At 33.1% G+C, this 12,450-nt stretch overlaps 1 protein-coding gene and 1 pseudogene across 4 annotated transcripts in view; one reads left to right on the forward strand and one right to left on the reverse strand.

Annotated features, from left to right (window-relative positions):
• The window catches only part of ERBB4 (erb-b2 receptor tyrosine kinase 4), a 1,171,522-nt gene that overhangs the window by 858,824 nt on the left and 300,248 nt on the right, over window positions 1–12,450 (reverse strand). The window lies entirely within an intron of this gene.
• LOC123951210 lies at window positions 10,627–10,775 on the forward strand (annotated as a pseudogene).

Raw genomic sequence — 12,450 nt, forward strand, 5'->3', positions numbered from 1 at the left:
CACTGATGGGAAAAATTTCTATCTTGCTTTCATAAAGCACTAAGATTTCTCTGAAATGTCAAAATTCAGGACTCACAGTATTTATGTATTAAAAGAAGATAAGGAACAGGTCATAAAGGTCCAATTTCAGAAGAACTGTCATTCCAGAGGGATAGTTCCTACAAATCACCCTCACAGTTTAAGACTCAAGCAACAGATTGTACAGTTAATATTTTGCCATAGGCTGTTAGTGAAAGAGGTACCCTCTAAGAAAGTCTAATTTTATTAGAACATTTGGTTGCTATTTAAGAGCCCAACAAAGAGTAATCCATTCTACCTTAGATCATGTAATAGTTATAGGGCTACATCTTAATCCATCTTTACCTGCACATGCACACATACATACACACACACACATAACATAAATAACAAGTATATATATATATAAAATATATTTATGGCATTAAATGAGGTAAAATTAAAAGTTCAATATTTTATAAAATTTTACATCAATGACATCTCATTGTTTTACATTATGTGCACTCATGAAAATAATCATATCACTAATTACTATCATTAAGAGGAACAAAAATAAAAGTAATGGTTTACCACAATGACCAAAAAGACCACTCTCCAAAAGATTATATTTATATACATACATAATACAAGAAAGTCAATCGTTCTGCTGGGGTAAAGAGTTATTCACCTTTTTAAAAAGTAGCTAATTCAGCAAATTTTCATTTTTTAACTAATGCAACTCCATTTTCCATCCCCCCCAACATATTATGCTACAAAGGTCACAGTTTACTCAATGTGCCAAGTATTTCTAATGTACAATGAAGAAACAAATATATGATGCAAACATATAAATGAGTACTTTTGTAGTATTTAGCAAAAATACACAATCAGCTCTTGGTACAAGAGTATTTAAGAATATATTAACTCTTCCACATCACTGGGTATGTATATATAGGATATTTTGTGGCATTTAATATAGATTGTGTTTATTTATTTGGCTAAAGAGAGCACTGATTTCTTTCCCACACATAATCTTATTTGATTGTCATAACTGCCTTATAAAATAATGCATATAAAATTGCTTTGGTAACTAGCAATTTCTGTTAACATTTGGTTTACTGACTCAAGTAATTTGTCTTATCACCTCCATCATCATCATCATCATTATCATCGTCATCTTATTATTTAAGGAATGATATCAGTTGCTTTTTTTGTTGGGTAGGCTAAGTCAAGAGAAAATTAGTTTGATGGTCAGAAATGAAGAAGGATTGTGGGTAAGAGTGTCAACGTAGGAAGAAAATAAAGAAGAGAGATATGTGCATTCCTTGGAAAATCTCTTCCAGAGTTGGAAGAGCAGTGAGTTATTATAAAACATTTAGTGAGGGCCTACATGTATTAAGCACTATTTAGTTTACCTAATAACACCCTGAGATGGCTATTGTTCTCCTCACATTATCAGTGAAAACACAGAAGGTAAAGTCAGCCTTTTATCTACGGGTTAGTGAATGGCAGAACCAGGACTCCAAGGAACCAGGACTCCAAGGGGATTCACACATGACTCCAAAACTAACACACTTCCAACAAATGGATGAAATGAATGATCAAATTTGACAGACAAAATTTTGCAATAGACTCTACAAGTACCAAAAAACATTACATTTGTGTGTAGACAATGGGGATCTGTGGCAACCTGTATTCTAACAATTTCAATCCAAAATTTGTGGATAACAGAAAGATTAAAAGAGAACAATTTTGTTTCTGGTTAGCTAATGGTCTGGATTGATTTTTTTTTTTAATCCTGTGTATGATATGGAGACTTAGATAAGTTTGGACTTCATGGTCATTTGGCTCCCAATATTTCATAATTCTGAAGTAATTAGTGTTCATTTTTTCCCAGTTTAGATCAAGATTTTTCAGCAGTTGACAGAATTCTAATGATCAGTCCTTAATAGTTAGAAACCCAGATCTTCTATTATTTAGTACTCTTCTTGTTTAGTACTTAGTTTCTATAATTTAGAAATCAAACTTCAACTTTCATTTTCAGATTTTTCATAAGGATGTATTTCTTTACATCCCTGAAAAGAGGGTTTATTCAAGAAATAAAATTTTCTAAAACTTCAGCACCATAAACACTAAGACCCAGAAAATTTAACCACCTTGGCTCAAAGTTGCATAAACAATCAGTGAATTGTTAGGAATTCACTTTAAATGCAATGTCATGCTTCAAACATAAAATTCAGTTCTCTTAATGAAGCATACAAACTTCTCTGCACTTTGTAATATGTATATATTATCTAAAGTGGTAATCTAAGGAGAAATACATTAAGTTCCCAGCTGTAAAGAGAATCTCATTAAATGCATGAATATGTAGAAGATATGTGAAGAAAGCATGGTCTGGTAATTAAGGGACTGGATTGTCAGTCAATAAAAGTGGCCCCAGTTTGTCACTAACTCAAGTATTTGTCCTTGAGAAATATCCTCACTATTCCATAGACCCTCAATTCATCCTGCTAAAAACCAACCAAACAAAAAACAAATAATTCTGGTGTTCAGAATGTGCTTGAAAATATTTCAAAATCCTAGCGTATGAATTCTTACTTATGTACAAAATTGTTTATAGGAATGCTATTATAAATATAAATAAAAAATAAGTGTACAGTTATGATTTATTTCCTATTTTAAGTAATTAAAAAAGGTTAAAATTTTAAGGATTTTGAATATCATACGCCTTGGGTAACTTCAAGTACAATTTGCAAACTAGTATTTTTAAAATTTTTTTAAAAACTTCCTCATTGAAGATTCATTTAGTTACATTAGCAAAAGCCAAAGAAAAGAATTTTAATATATAAATACCAATTAACAAATTCAAAATTCATTTACCTAAAAAAATTAAATCATAAGAATTTTAACAATAATGAAAACTACCACCCACCGTCTCAGGAAGAATTGAGTATTAAGTGACAAATAGCTTACATTTTAAAGAGGTAAAAAATATTCATTTGTATCTGATTATAATTTCTGAAAATCTTTACATTGTTTATATCTGTATATTACTTAATAATTGAAAAACTATGGCCCCGAATTCCCGAATGTCTTTTTTTAAAAAATATTTATATATTTATTTTAGAGAGGCAGAGAATGAGCAGAGTGAGGGGCAGAGGGAGAGGGAAAATCCTCAAGCAGACTCCCCTGCTGAACACAGCCTGGGGCTGATATCATGACCTGCTGAAACCAAGAGTCAGATGCTTAGCCCATGGAGCCACCCAGGCACCCCACCCTGAATGATTTCTGCATTTACCCTTAAATCATACTTTTTTTTTCAAAAATTTCAAAATAGGAAAAAAATGAATAAATACACTACAAACAATACCTAACATCAAATTGCAGCTCCAAAGTACCTTTGCTAAAATATTGTCTTTAAATATATGTTGGTGATAAAAGGTAAATTTTAAAAAATTCATTACAATAAGCGAGAAAAAAACTCACCATTTTCCTCTTTAAAAGTAATTAAGTTTGAATAGAACATTGAAACTACCTAGTTAAAAATGCTTAAGTAGTAAAATCTAGTTCAAAATAAGTGTTTTTGGAAATTATTTAGTTGATATATAAATAGTGCTACAACCTGCATTTCTAGTACCTTTTTTTCCAGGTCATGTAAAACTCATGAATTGGTATATACAATTTTGACAAATACTAAAAGTATTTATATCTTCCATTTAATTTATTACACATCTTGCCTATGCCTCAAACAATGATTATTGGAGAGGAAAGTTATGAGGAAACTTAAGAAAAATAAGAAAAAAAGTCAGTCTTGGAAGTCTACTGACATTTTCACCTTACCATGAAACGCATCAAAAGAACAAAAGATAGGTTTTTAGATGGATAGTAAAATGCTAATTATAGCATTTAGAAAGTGGGTATATAGGGTCTACTATAAAATTGTTTCAAATTTCACGTATATTTGAAAACTTTCATAATAAGATGTTAGAAAAGTAGAACCCAATTAATGTTCTTTATCAGATCCTTAAACTCTGTAACATATGAATATCAATATTATCTTTAATGTTTGTCAGTCTTTCAACATGACATATTAAAATAGCAAACTAAAAAAAGACTTTAAAAATCTATTAAACAACACTTCCTCCCACCATATTATAAACTACACTTTAAAATCTATTCTGAGACAAGTACTTGGAAAGCCAATGGGCCCCCTCCCAACACACACTTAAGTTGAGAAATTCCAGGTACAGCCCATTAAATGCTCTGACCCAAACCTAAGAAAGCAACCCTTGTTTAAACAATGACTTTTGTTCCTCTTACTGCAAATTAATGAGTCAACCATGTGAATATCGCTATTGGAAAAAAGAAATAAGGACACATATAGGACTATGTTGCTTTAAAAAATAAAATACATCTTGTGTAACTGAACCAACAGAAACTCATATAAAATGTCTTCACTGGTTAACAATGTAAATATTTAATGAGTTCCAGTTTATAGAAATTACCAAAAAAAAAAAAAAAAAGACAGTATTCCAGGTTTTTAATTTAAGGTTTTTCATTTAAGCACCTCTTGTTTAATTGTGGAAAATTACTAGTACTATTCCTCGATTATAAGTCCTATGTTTAAATGGTATAATTTAGAGGCACCTGGGCGGCTCAGTCAGTTAAGCCTCTGACTTCAGCTCAAGTCATGATCTTAGGGTCCTGGGATCCAGCCCTGTATCCACCTCCCGCTCAGCAGGGAGTCTGCTTGTCCCTCTTCCTCAGTCCTTCCCCCTGCTCACGGTCTGTCTCTCTCTCAAACACATAAATAAAATCTTAAAAATCATTTTAAAAATAAATGGCATATTTTAATTAATGGGAAGAATAACAGAGTAAGAAATCCACTTCTTTCACAGATAAATGGGGGGAAATGTACCTTACAGAGTGTCCATCTTAAGAGATAAGTGAAAATTAAAATTTTATTTGGTTTTAAATGAAAATATCTGGAAAGTGGAGTGGGGGAATATGGTATGCTTGAGAGAATTAGAAAATTAGGAGACCAAAAGGATACTTGTGGAGCAGGAACAAGAAACAAAAGAGCAGAGAATTGGATAGAATTGGAAAAAATAAAAGGCTTAATTTGGTACTGCTATTTGAAGTTAGCAGGGTTCTATACCTGAAGGGCTATAGATTATTAGAATTAGGAAAAATATTAAATCAAAGTTTAATCAAAGTTTTATACAAATTCATAGTGGGCAAAAATATTAGTCTATATCATTAGTTTACTTTAACGTGTTCATAGTGCCATCAACGGTTTGTTAAGTAATGACATGGATTAAGAAAGTAGGCTTTCTTTTTAAATGTTTATACAGTGGACTTCAAGTGGTTATTTGAAGAAAAGGGTGAGAGAAAATTGGGAAATTATTATTTTGGAAAAACTACAAATTGCAAAGAAAGGCCGAGATACGGATATGAGTAAATTCCAAGTATATGCAGTAAAAATTAAAGTGGACTAAATTTGGACCCAGAATGAGAAAACCTAAGGTTCTAATCCTGACTTGGCTTGGATAAAGCACACATCCTCTTTCAAGCTACTTTCACCTCTACAAAATGAGTTGTCCTGTCTGAATGTTCTCAACAAGGCTTTTCTGCATGTATAAAACTTGAGGTTTCTATGTACTAGAATTATGATAGACTTTTATGTGTGACCAAGATGCCACTTGCTTATACACAAAGACCATATCTTTCCCATATATATATATATATCCATATCTATATGATTATATGTAGAGATAATGGGAAAAAATAAAGGACAGGAATCAAATGGAAAGGAAATGAGATATTCTTCATGGGTTAAGTTCCAGATGGTAATAAGCAATTTATGAAAGTCATTCTTAGGTAAAATTAAGTAAAGGAAGTTTAAACATAGAGATAAGGACAAAAAAGTTAATATCTTTGTCATCTCTATATACCTATATATATATATAAAAGTATCTGGATTCAGGAAGTAAGTATATATTACCTTTGAGAAAAGAAATGCCCAATAGAATCCAAACTAATGTTTTCTTTTTATGAAAGAAATTAAACTACTATACAATAATTTTAATTAAAGACTATCCAAGGAAAAGTAGAAGTAAGAGAAGCAAAAACAATCTGCATAGTGATGACTTGATTTATGAGGGATCAAAAGCTGTTCAACATTCAGATTTTTTAATGACTTAGTAAACGTTAAGAAGGGTAGTAATAAAGGCACAACTTTTGGGGGTTTAAACCTTGTGAAATATGGGAGGGGCTCTTTAAGAGTATAAAACTAAACTTACAAAATGAGGTATGAATGTAAATATTTATTTGCAATGACAATGTAAATCCCAATAAATCACTTATTTTATAAATCTGACAAATGACAAAAACATATAGTCCATACATACACAAAAATGGTATATCTTTAATTATTGATGGATACAACTCTATAATAAAATTTTGTATATTTTTTGGTTGGGTATGTTGATCACCTCTTCATATGACAAAGATTTTGCAAAATCATTTCCTGTAATAAGTCTAAAGGGATAATTCAAATTTTCCTTTTTCCTGAAGATCGTTTTCATAAGTCTCTTTTAACTTCACAACCTGTTATTGGTAATGCGACGTAAATTGTTAGAACTGCTGTCAACCTTGGGAAATGTTTACTAAGATTTTTTTCCATATGAGCTGTATAATTCAGAATTTTCCACAGAATAGCTTCTGCTCCACACATTTCAAGTCTTGTTTCTCCTCCACTACCCACATATATCCACAGCCAACCTCCATCATGCATACGAATAAGTCTCTACCACCTTTGGCCCTAGACTTTTGTAGTATGAAGGGAAGTGTTTTAGAGTAAAAATCAGAATAGAAAGTGAGATCAATGTTACCTAATTGTGGTTAAAATATCTTTCTATTGCAAATTAAAACAAACAAAAAAACCCAACTTATGATTTTGTGAACCCATTGCTAGCCTCCCCCTACCCAAACCCAAACCCAAACCCAAAAGTTTAGTGTCACAATCAGCTTGCCTCTGAATACAGGTAGTTTTAGGTAGGCTAAGAAATAGAAGGAGTAAAAAACATTTCATTTCAAAACCATATAAGATTAGTGTGAAGTGCAGTGTAAAGGTAGATAAATAAATCATATAATTTGGCCTCAATTTTCTCTATATAACTCTATGGAACAAAAAAGCAAGGAAAATATGTTGGTTATTACTTATATCTAAAAGTACATCAGAAGCCTTATAGTCTCATCAAACAAGAAATAAGTTAATACTTCAGAAAAATCCTGGTTAAAAATACCTATTCACAATTACTACTTATAATGGGTTGAATACTGCCCCCTCCAAACTCATGTGACATTATTTAAAGTTCGATATGTTGGCTAAGTGAGCATAACAATAAAAAATCAGGGTTGGGCTTGTTTTTTTTTTTGCAGATTTTATTAAGGTAAGAATTGAGATAATACCATAGTAGGTTAGGGTGGGCCCTAAGTCCAGTGCAAGTGTCTTTATAAGAAAGGAAAAAGAAGACACAGATATGTAGACAAGAAGGCAACATGAAGATGGAGGCAGGGACTGCAGTGATGCATCTACAAGTCAAGTGGTGCCAAAGACTGCCAACAACCAAGGAACTGGGACAGAAGTGTGGGGATAATACCTACCTGAGAGCTTCCAGAGGAACCAGTTCTACTGATGCCCTGAATTGGGACCTCTGGCTTCCAAAACAGAAAGAATAAATTTCTGTTGTTTCAAGCCACTCAGTGGGTGATCATTTTATGGCATCACCAGGAAACTAATATAGAACTAATATGGAACTAATACGGAAACATCTCCCAAATGGTTACCATGACAATAGATTTCTGAACTGTATGCTTAAATTCATGCCAAAGACCCATGGAATAAAGAGGCTTCTGGGTAGTTCAGTCAGTTTTGCAGATGACTCTTGATTTTGGCTCAGGTCATGATCTCAGGGTTATGAGATCAAGCCTGCATCCCACTCTGCATTGGGCATCTCTCCCTCTGCCCTTGCCCCTGACCCTGTTCTCTCTCATACTCTTTCTTTTCAAAAAAACCAAACCAAACCAAAAAAACAAAAAACATGAAATAAAGGGGTTTCTTTCAGGATACAGCAAAAAATATTTCACAGAGTACTACCATGCTCTAAATTGTTTTTCTGCAGGCCTCCCTAAAGCTGAGAGTGTTAAATGTTAAAGCAACTTGAGTTATCAAATAGGAAAAGGACTGATGTGTTGATTCTGGGGAAAGTTTACAACTCTATAAAGTAAATCCCTTTTCTATGAGCAATATATTAAAACATTATAATAAAATCTTATGCTTAACTTGATACCATTCTCTAACTTTCAAAATATTTTAATGTGCCATAATAAATAAGTGTCAAATAACATGTTAACTGCCCATCCTGGGGAGAGAAACCCATAAAAATAATATTTGATCACTGGACTCACCTACATTTTTCCCCTGATAAGTCTATTCTATTCTATTCTATTCTATTCTATTCTATTCTATTTACTTTGCATTTCACGATTTTAACAGGATCTTAATAATCATTTCTGAGATGCCACTGTAATTGTTAGACCTTTTATTGGTTAATAAGTATCCATGGCTTGTCCACCCTGCTAAATGTTAAAGTCATAGAGTCCAGCGGTCCTGTCCTGTGCAAATTTTTCTTCACTCACAATGCCTATCATAGTGTTGGGTATGTCTTAGATACATTATAGATGCTTACTACCTTGAGGTGAATTTGTTACCCCAGCAATAATGTTGGTGTCTCCACAGAAGGGCACTCATTTTCAGAATTCCTTCAACTGTAAAGAACTACAGAGCAATTCATTTGAGAATATTTTCATTCATGTTAGTTCAAAATTAAATCTGAATGCAATTTGTTTATATAGAATACTACAGCTATGCAAGTGGCTACCCTTTCATCAAGGAAAAGCTCTAGTTGGTCATATTTAACAGTGCTGGTGGAATGCCAAGGAAAAGCTCTTCATTAACATATATTCAGTAATTACCAAAGGCACATAGACACATCTCATTTCTACCCTGCCATTATGCTCACTGGCCTGGAAAATGGGATTGGGCCAAGTGGAACTGTCCCAAACACATGCACTGTATATTCCTGGAAGGAGAATCACACACTGTGCTGTAAGGACAAGGAGTCTATGCACCTTAGAAACTCCCCCATGGCCAGTTTTCACAGAGTCCCTGGTCAAAATTACCAAGATAGTCTTACCACTATACATTTTCATTCTGCTTTAAAATATCACGACATCAAAAACTAATGATATACTATATGTTGGCTTATTGAACATAATAAAAATAAAATAAAATATCATGACTATATTAAGGATGGTATTTTATAAAAGAATGTTTTAAAATTATTAAACCCATAAATATGAAATAGGAACTAACCCTCTTTCTCTCATACTATATTTTATGCATCAATCTGAGATGAATAAAAGAACTCAAAATATTATGGATAGAAACTTCTCTCACAGAAATCTTTAGTTCATTAAATAACAACAGATAGGCAATAGAAAATTAGCCTCAATAAATCACTGTATGAATAAACAATCAAAAGGTATGTATGGGCTCATTATAAACTCTTTGCCTCAATCTTTGGGGGCTGCTGGTGGTAATGTTCCCTCCATCATGTTTCTACTTAGTAATGAAAGTGGAACTGGACTATTGTTGTCTATCTCCTATTAGTTCAGGGCTTCCCCTAAGTAACCCCCATGGGTAGGTCGTTAAGGGTTGATTCTGCAGAAGAGGCAATAAGAGTAAATATGTGTTATCACTGGTTCATTCAGTCAACACATATTCAGTGTTCAAGTCAGTCCATTTAGGTCAAGAAAACATATAAAAAATATCAAGTACCAACCCTTAAGAAGCTCATAGTCTAGATAGAGGACAAAACCTAATATAGCTCACATGTATTTTTATAGAGCACAAAATAGATAAACAGAGGTAAGAGGCTATGATTTTATACTGTCTGAAAGGTCAAAGAAGCTGTCTTCAAGGAGCTGAATTATTACACATATAGAGATATCTCATGTGATATGCCTGCTTCACATTTTTAAAATGTTGCTTTATAAAATACTCAAATTAACAGGCACAAACTTGTTGGTTATATCATTTTTTAAAAATTACTAGAAAAATGCTGTCACAGAATAGTGTAACATATTCACATATATTTTGGCACATAGATTTAAGAAGGACTTTTACCATGTTTCAGAGTATAGGTCTATACAGTGAAGAATGGGTTGCTGTTGCTCTCCCATTTTCAACACCAGGATGGCACAAGACCCAAAGAGTTGGTTTCAGCAAGTTCATGGTTAGCAAGCCTTACTGTCTCTTGAGCTAGCCTGGATGGTCAAACACAGGATTTCCTACTACTTGTGTTAGCTGAAAGAGCTGTATGTTAAAAGATCAACCCAATATTCTTGTATGATGAAAATGTTTCTGATGTTGTCCCAAGTAGAGGATGTCATCACAAGACCTAGCTAATTAAAGCATTTTCCCCTCTCATAAAGCTTTTGTATTAAAAAATACAACTGATAAATATTTTTGCTTTATCTTTTATCAGTTTAATAATTCACTTCAGTTTTGCACAGTGGCAGTATCGTAGCCAATGAGGTTTATCCGAGGCGTGATTATTGCTAATTAATAATTCACTTCTTCTTAGTTTAAAATCTTTTATATATCAATTGTGAATAGAGATCTATAATTATAGTCACTTTCTAGTAGGAAGACTAGTACCAGGTGATACATTAATAAATTAATCAATAAAAGGCTTTAGACTAGGATACTAAAGAAATTAATCTAAGTAGATATCAGGATATCATCATTTTTTTCTAGATAAAATTTAAGAATAGTAAAACAGAGTGTATGTCCTAAGAAATATATTTATGGGTCCTATCTTAAGTAGCTTATTTACCACACAGAATAAGAAAAAAGTGGAGTCTATTTCATTGGCTATTTCCTTAAAAACAAAACAAAATATATATATATATATATATTTTATCTATATATATATCTATATATATATAATTTAGAGGATGGTGTCATCTTTGAGCAGTGAAGAGAGGAATATATATATATATATATATATATACACACACACAAACAAAAAAAAATATATATATATATATATATCTGTTACTCTCTTCACTGCTCAAAGAGGACACCATCCTCTAAATCTCATTCAGCATAAAAATTATGAATAGATCCCAAAACTTATAAATATAAGTTAAAAGACAGGAAAAGGAGACGGAAAACGGAATTTGCAAAATGCACTCCATGATGCAAGAATACTCTTAGATTAAACTGCAAACCAACAGACTGTATGTAATCCATCAATTACTTTGTCTTTGTGGATTAGTTTAAAAGTAGGTGGTTAATGATCAAACACGTTTTAAATATAAAGCCAGCAGAGAGTCACATGGGGTTCTTTTATGAATCAAAGTTTTCACTTCTCCATGTCCCATGTGTTATTGCAACCACTGAAGCGGCATATAGCATATAGGACACAGAGAGCCACTCTGCTAATCGGTCCCCACAGACCTGATGGTGCACTTTGTTGCAAAAGTAATTTTCATTTTGAACTCCAGTACATTTTAAGAGAACACCAGTGCTTTAAAAATAATCATATCATGGTCTGAGTGACTTAGAGCCTCCATTTCAATTGCAGGCATCCCCTCTCCTCCTGTTTCCCTCCTTCCTCCTTCCTATGCCCTTACCTTTGTGCCTAGAGATGAAATTCCTTTCATTTTTCTTTTCCTTGTGAACTAATAGTAGGAGGAGGGATATTGTTACTGGAGACACAAGGAATATTTCTTTCCTCAATTCCTTTTCTGTAAAATTAAGATATAACCATCCAAAAAAAATGACTTTTAATCAGATATTTCTGTCCTGAGGGCAGAATAACTTTTCCCTTGATTGGGAACCTGTTCTATGAGGAAAGACCACACCAAAAATCAAATAAGAACTGTTGTTACAAAAGGGAAAACTGGAAGAACTCTCAGTGTAACTTGCTGGTTCTTTCTCAGGCTTTGCTCAGTGGGTTCTAAAGACTTTCGATTTTTTTTTTTTAAGATTTTATTTATTTATTTGACAGACAGAGATCACAAGTAGGCAGAGAAGCAGGCAGAGAGAGAGGAGGAAGCAGGCTCCCTGCAGAGCAGAGAGCCTGATGTGGGGCTCGATCCCAGGACCCTGGGATCATGACCTGAGCCGAAGGCAGAGGCTTTCACCCGCTGAACCACCCAGGCGCCCCAAGACTTTCGATTTTTTAAAGTGAGATCTCAGAGCAGTTACCTATTGAAACTACTAATCGTTCACTACTGCTGCTGAGAAGAATACTTCCAAATGGAACTGCATGGCTCCCACGCTAGGAGACCATCCTAGAGATGAATGAAGTGCTGAAA

The sequence above is a fragment of the Meles meles genome, chromosome 9 (assembly GCF_922984935.1).
Source record: "Meles meles chromosome 9, mMelMel3.1 paternal haplotype, whole genome shotgun sequence".
Lineage (NCBI taxonomy): Eukaryota > Metazoa > Chordata > Mammalia > Carnivora > Mustelidae > Meles > Meles meles.